Raw genomic sequence first — 7,965 nt, forward strand, 5'->3', positions numbered from 1 at the left:
GGGAATTCACAGAATTAGCGAGCAAAGCCATGGAGACATGATATCTGTATATTCAATGCTGTCTCTCTTCACCAGTTTGTATTGAAGCTGGCATTACTAATAGGAATTACCCAGGTAAGGAATAGATTTTAGGTATGTGGAAGTTAACCCTTTAGGGATTTCCCTTTATAAGGTCATGAAACTTGATTTTTTTTTTTCAAAGCTAGAAGACTAGATGGGCAGAGCAACAATAAGAAATCATTTTCCTAGAAGTTATCTAGTCTCACCTTACCTCCATTATAAGCCAATAATATCCTTTAGCATCTCAGGGATGGCTTGTGTCACCTCCCATCAGGGACTTAGTTCAGATCTTTGAGATTTTACAGGTGGTGAACCACTTCTACCATTCTACCTTCACACCCCAGAGGAAAATTGTGTTAGGTAAAGTGGAAGAAAGTATGAAGGGAAAGAGCAAGGAAAGAAGAGGAAGAAATCAGAGATAACCCTTTTACCCCTTCATCTCCAGAATTTTTAATATCGAAAATATTCATAAATGGGACTCCCCTGGTGGTCCAGTGGTTAAGAATCTGCCTTGCCATGCAGGGGATGCAGGTTCGATCCCTAGTCAAGGAACTAAGATCCCACATTCTGCAGAGGACCTAAACTTGCGCACCACAAATTCTGAGCCAGAGCGCCACAGCTAGAGTCCATGCACAGCAACGAAAAATATCCCACATGATGCAGTAAAGATCTCCCTGCTGCAACTAAGACCCAGTACAGCCAAGTAAAAGAATATTCCATAAAGGTATAGGGTATATGTATTAGATGGAAGTAGTAAACATGGAAAATATGCAAGACCATAGACCACAAAGTATTTAATGATAACTTATTTGCTTTCTAGACTCTTCCAGTGATTGATATTTAGGTCTCACTTGGAGAAGCTCTATTGATTTTTTTCCCTACATTTGCTTACTGTATCTATTTTTACTTTTCCCTTCATATCTTCATAAGCCAAGAAAGCAGAGCTTCAAGTCAGATGGAAGAAATTTTCTTCCAAAAGAACTGAATTTCACTGTTTTTTTTTTTTCCTTCTCAAGCCATCAAAATGCATAAGAATTCCCTCTCTCTCCGTAGTTCCCTCTGTCATTTGGTCATTAGCTGGGGCCAATCAGAAAGGGGCCAGTGGGATGGATTCTAAAGGAGGGCAGCTGAGGGTCTCCATCAACTATTCTCCACCAGCAGGTCCTCTTGAAGGAGATGTCAATGGCAAATTTCCACAGCCATCACAGTACTATACTGACAAATACACAGGAAAGTATTCACAGGTATATACATCTCCGTCATTTCAAAGCTGTCGTAGTAATCCTATCCAAAGAAATTATTTCTCAAAACCTAACATTCTGTTGCTTTCAGGTTTATAACAGATCAGAATCACACATCGGGATTTCTAGTGGCTGAAACATGGTAAGTGAACCTCCTTAGCAACAGACCAAAAACTGCAGGCTGTGGAACCGTGCCTTCCTGACACCTGGGATATTGGATTTGCTACAGCACATAATTGTTCTCAGCTATTTCCACTGTGGTTATTTTTCATTGTGCCACCCGGCAAGATAAAAAGGAAGGGAATATCAGGCTTTGCTTTCCCTTCTGTTTCCATGGACACGGGTTTATAATTTTATATGAAAGTCAAAATCTGTCACTCTTACAAAGTCTGTTCTTGGAGCGACTTTGCTAACAGCTTCGACTAATGCAGTAAAATAATTAGGAATCGGCAAAGAAAACACACAAAGGAAGGGAAATGAGCCCCTTCTTAAGGATGAACAAGGCAGGGTAAGGAGATGACTGTGGAGTGAGCCCGTGGTTTAGGAAAGGGATGAAATGAATAGAAGGCAATAAAGTACTTAATGAATGCGGATGTTTTGGAGCACTGGATGGAATCTCAGCATGCAACGTGAATATAAGTTCACTTTTAAGCCAGAAACAATTGAATTAATGTTCCTTTTAAACATAATAGAACCTAATGGTTAGGACTACATCCGCCTCCTGCTGTCTCTTATGCAAATATGTGAGTTTGTCAGCAGAACAGTTTCAAGACTCTTTGCCATCAAGACATTATTCATTCCAAAAAAAAATTCATGCTGATCTTCAGCCTACTTGATTTTGGCCTAGTCTACTCTCTTGCAGGCCCCAGGTCTGTGGAGTTGTCATGTGGTTCTTAACACATAAGGTTTAAAGAGGCCTTACAGTGTGTGAAGGACACTGGCAGACTGTAATTGGTATAAAAAAACCTGAGGGATCTTTGTTTTGAGGGAATAGTATATACAAAAACATACATTTTAAACAGGAAAATTAGGGATGAATTATCAAATTATAAAGAATTCTTCATTTTTCTGGGAGGATTTATTGCACTAATACTGTGAAATTAAAATGAATCAATTTGTGTACTACTCACATTCGTTCCTGAAGTGTTTGATGTGGCTGTGGTCCTTGTTCATATCAAGCTCTGAATATGGAGCTGCCCATCTGATCAGGTCAGACCCACCCAGGATAATCTTATCGAGTAACTCAAAGTCAATTAATGTGGAACTTTCATTGCATTTGTGAATCCCTTCAATTTTGTTATAATACATAATGTAACCTAATGACAGGAATGAAATCCATCACATTCACAGGCAAGAGTCAGGCATGATACAGGAGATGCTCAGAGGCCATGTTATTGAATTCTGTCTGATGCAAGTGAAGAGTAAATCTTCATTTGATAGATAGTGGTAGATTTTTAATATAACTGGATTTAATTATTAGTCAAATTCTATGCCAGATGAATATCATTACACATTTTTAGCTAGATGTAGGAACTCTCATACATATAGACTCTGATTAAATGTAGCCATGGTAACTAGAAATTTCATTATCATCTTAGCACCAGTATTTTTTCTTCTGAGTACCATCCCAATCCTGAGAGAATGTGCTTATGTGTATGTGCAGTACTCGGAGATGAGGGTTGGGGGTGCCTTTTACCTCAGTAGAAATGTTACTATTTAAAATTAATCAGAAATACATCATCAGCTACTTGACAGAGGGCAAACACTGCTCAGAAAATATTTTTAATGAGATTCACTTCCAAATTTCTTCTTCAGAGTATGTATGATCTCATTCTTCCATATGACTATATATGTCTCCTAAATGTCATATACAAAATAGATAGATAGATAGACGGAAATAGATGAATAGATGGATAGATCAACCTTCTAGGCAAATTTGAACACTGAGGAATGATCTTCATTTTTAAGTTAGACATTTAATACCCTTTAGGCCAGACTTTTTTAGACTAGAATTTTTCAGACATAAAATTTGCTGACCCAGGAAATGAAATGTTCTATTAAAATAACTGACATATTCTTCAACAACCTTTCAAATATCACGTTTGAAAGCTCATCAAAAATTATTTTCAAGACCCACTGTGTGAAAGGCACTGTTCTAGACTCCTGGAAATGGGCAGAGGCCTATTTTCTAAAGAGGACATAGAACATCAAGAAAACAAAAAGACAGGATGATTGCAGATAATAACACATGCTTTGAGGAAAAGGAAACAAGCTGATTGAATGGGATTGAACCAGAGGCAGCAGAGATGAGGGGAGGTTAATCTAGACCATTTGTGAGATACATTCTCATTGAGGAATTTACACTGTAACCTGGACAACAAAAACAAGGCAGGCTAAGACAAAAGCTAAGCTTCTAGGTAAAGGGACCAACACCAGCAAAAATGTATAGTAGAAACCATCTTGGTGTATTCAAGGAATACAATAAGAGTCAGGCAATAAAAGAGTCCAGTGAAGGAGGGGAGAGAGAGTGTGGAGGTCAAATCACAGAATTTAGATAATTTCTTGTAAGTCATATGATGTTTGAGTTTTTGTTTCTAGGTGCAATTGATAACCATTTTAAGGTTGATTTGAATTGCGTTATTTAAAAAAAAATCACTCTGGCAGATACATCTTGAATGGTATTTGATAGAACCTCATCTATATCCATTTTTCATAACTGGAAACAAAAATATATTACTAGTTCAAATGAAGAAATCAGTCAATTATTTTCACTTTCAGTATTTATATCTGAATTTAATGTATCTCTCACTTAACCAGATACCTTTCTATCTGGCATAAATCTTGTCCATATTTATTCCTGATAAAAACCTTAAAAAGTAACTTTTGAAGAAATGTTATAAATATTTTTTCTCCACTCACTGTTATTTTAAAGAATCCAAAGGAACTGTGAAGCCCAAGTTCAGTTCAGTTGCTCAGTCGTGTCCAACTCTCTGTGACCCCATGGACTGCAGTACTCCAGGCTTCCCTGTCCATCACCAATTCCCAGAGTTTGCTCAGACTCATGTCCATTGAGTCAGTGATGCCATCCAACCACCTCATCCTTTGTCGTCCCCTTCTCCTCCTGCCCTCAATCTTTCCCAGCATCAGGGTCTTTTCCAATGAGTCAGCTCTTCACATCAGGTGGACAAAGTATTGGAGTTTCAGCCTCAGCATCAGTCCTTCCAATGAATATTCAGGGCTGGTTTCCTTTAGGATTGACTGGTTTGATCTCCTTGCTGTCCAAGGGACTTTCAAGAGTCTTCTCCAGCACCACAGTTTGAAAGTATCAATTCTTTGGCACTCAGCCATCTTGGTCCAACTCTCACATCCATACATAACTGCTGGAAAAACCATGTCTTTGACTGTGTGGACCTTCGTTGGCAAAGTGATGTCTCTGCTTTTTAATATGCTGTCTAGGTTGGTCATAGCTTTCCTTCCAAGGAGCAAGCATCTTTTAATTTCATGGCTGCAGTCACCATATCAGTGATTTTGGAGCCCAAGAAAATAAAGTCTGTCCCTGTTTCCATTGTTTCCCCATCTATTTGCCATGAAGTGATGGGATCAGATGCCATGATCTTAGTTTTCTTAATGTTGAGTTTTAAGCCAGCTTTTTCACTCTCCTCTTTCACTTTCGAGAGATTCTTGAGTTCCACTTCACTTTCTGCCATTAGGATGGTGTTATCTGCATATCTGAGGTTATTGATATTTCTCCCTGCAATCTTGATTCCAGCTTGTGCTTCATCCAGTACATTCGCATGATGTACTCTGCATATAAGTTAAATAAGCATGGTGACAATATACAGCCTTGACGTACTCCTTTTCCAATTTGGAAGCACTCTGTTGTTCCATGTCTGGTTCTAACTGTTGCTTCTTGACCTGTATACAGATTTCTCCAGAGGCAGGTAATCAGTTCAGTTCAGTCACTCAGTTGTGTCCAACTCTTTGCAACCCCATGAATTGCAGCACGCCAGGCCTCCCTGTCCATCACCAACTCCCGGAGTTCACTCAAACTCACGTCCATCAAGTCGGTGATACCATCCAGCCATCTCATCCTCTGTCGTCCCCTTCTCCTCCTGCCCCCAATCCCTCCCAGCATCAGAGCCTTTTCCAATGAGTCAACTCTTCACATGAGGTGGCCAAAGTACAGGAGTTTCAGCTTTAGCATCATTCCTTCCAAAGAAATCCCAGGGCTGATCTCCTTTAGGATGGACTGGTTGGATCTCCTTGCAGTCCAAGGGACTCTCAAGAGTCTTCTCCAACACCACAGTTCAAAAGCATCAATTCTTCAGTGCTCAGTCTTCTTCACAGTCCAACTCTCACATCCATACATGACCATTGGAAAAACCATAAGGTGGTCTGGTATTCCCATCTCTTTAAGAATTTCCCACAGTTTGTGGCGATCCACATAGTCAAAGGCTTTAGTTGTAGTCAAGGTAGAAGATGTTTTTCTGGAATTCTCTTGCTTTTTCTATGATCCAATGGATGTTGCCAATTTGATCTCTGGTTCCTCTGCCTTTTCTAAAACCAGCTTGAACATCTGGAAGTTCATGGTTCATGTATTGCTAAAGCCTGGCTTGGAGAATTTTGAGCATTACTTTACTAGCATGTGAGATGAGTGCAATTGTGCAGTAGTTTGAGCATTCTTTGGCATTGCCTTTCTTTGGGATTGGAATGAAAACTGACCTTTTCCAGTCCTGTGGCCACTGCTGAGTTTTCCAAATTTGCTGGCATATTGAGTGCAGCACTTTCATAGCATCCTCTTTTAGGATTTGAAATAGCTCAACTGGAATTCTATTACCTCCACTAGCTTTGTTCATAGTAATGCTTTCTAAGGCCCACTTGACTTCACAATCCAAGATGTTTGGCTCTAAGTTAGTGAGCACACCACCGTGGTAATCTGGGTCATTAAGATCTTTTTTGTATAGTTCTGTGTATGCTTGCCACCTCTTCTTAAATATGTTTTGCTTCTGTTAAGTCCATACCATTTCTGTCCTTTATTTTGCCCATCTTTGCATGAAATGTTCCTTTGGTATCTCTAATGCCCAGATAGCTCAGTCAGTAGAGCATCAGACTTTTAATCTGAGGGTCCAGGGTTCAAGTCCCTGTTCGGACCTCTCTGTTTGCTTCTCTGGTGGCTCAGATGGTAAAAAATCTGCCTGCAGTGCAGGAGACCTGGGTTCAATACCTGAGTTTGGAAGATCCCCTGGAGGAGGGCATGGCAACTGACTCCAGTATTGTTGCTGGAGAATCCCCATGGACAGAGGAGCCTGGCGGGCTACAGTCCATGGGGTCACAAAGAGTGAAACCCAAATTTGTCTCTAAATCAATTTGCTCTTTTTCTTTCTTTAATTAGCTATGATTTGTTATTTCAGAGTTGCTGAGGAATAGAAATATCTTGATAGTATGGTCTTTTTCTAAGCAGAAAAACCAACATTGATATACCTATTTTGGAATGAAAAGGAACAAAATATTTTCATGATACAGAAAAATCAAATATGACAGACACTTTTCTTTTTAATAGCCTGTTTTCAACACTTGTCTTATAACTAGTTTTTCCAGCTATATTTTTGGTACATGTGAACATGTCCAGTCACCTCTACAGCAAGCCCTCAACATTTTGTCCACTTTAGGTAGCCAGGGTTTTAGATATCCAAGCAACTTACTTCACAGTGCTAAAAAAAAAAAAAAAAGGAATATGCATAAATTTCAAAGGATTCACTCCTTCAAACAGTATAAAGAGCTGAGCACAAAAAATTTACAATCAAAAGTCAAGAACACAGAGACATCCTGATTCCAGTAATAGCAGACTACATAATGAGGGCAAGTTCTACGGTATAAATACTTCTATTTGAAAGCATTGAAGAGCCAAAGGAGCATTGAAAAAAAGGACAAAGATCCAGGAAAAGGCAGAAACCCAGAAAGAAAACTTTTCTATTTGGGGCCACTTTTCCCCTTGGAGACTTGTGCCAATTCCAGTTAAAGTGGCTGGGAAGCTGAGAAACTGAGCCAGAGTACTTTTGACAATCTGCCAGAGTTAGGGGGACACAGTTTGGGGCCAGGGTCTACCAAGAAGGAGCGCTCACTCTTTGATCTCTGTTGAGACCTGAACATCACATCTTAAGGATGAACTCAGAATAGACAGGCTTTTTAAAGATTGCAGGACACCTTTACAACATCTCTACATGTGAAAATTAGCATATCACAAACACAGTCAGAAGCTTTGCAGAAATATTAATTCTCTTTAAAAAAAGGTAAGATTGTCCTAGACCTCAGATTATTTCTAAAAACAGTTGTGCACAATGTACTAAACACAACAAAAAATAACCAGGCACAAGAGAAATAAAATTATATAAACTGGAAACAGCAGAAAAAATAGACAATAAGCTAACAACAGTTACTTTAAGGTATTAGACTTATCAGATACAGACTTTAAAGTGTAATATTTTACTATTTTACATTGTTGATGAAGAAAAAAGCCAAGATTGAGAAATTCAACAGGGAACTGGAACACTAGTAATAAACAGCCACATAGAAGCTCCAAAAACTTTGTTGAAAAACACAATAATTGAAATTAAGAATACAATGGATGGTTTAACAACAGATTAAATGAGTTGAAGAGGAAATT

At 38.9% G+C, this 7,965-nt stretch overlaps 1 non-coding gene across 1 annotated transcript; it reads left to right on the plus strand.

Annotated features, from left to right (window-relative positions):
- Nucleotides 1-6,380: 6,380 nt before the first annotated feature.
- TRNAK-UUU (transfer RNA lysine (anticodon UUU)) lies at nucleotides 6,381-6,453 on the plus strand. The gene has a single exon. It is a non-coding gene; the product is annotated as a tRNA-Lys (tRNA).
- Nucleotides 6,454-7,965: the final 1,512 nt, after the last annotated feature.

Source organism: Bos grunniens, chromosome 5, assembly GCF_055505025.1.
Source record: "Bos grunniens cultivar Pamir isolate PY7600 chromosome 5, Bosgru_T2T1.0, whole genome shotgun sequence".
NCBI classification, from domain to species: domain Eukaryota; kingdom Metazoa; phylum Chordata; class Mammalia; order Artiodactyla; family Bovidae; genus Bos; species Bos grunniens.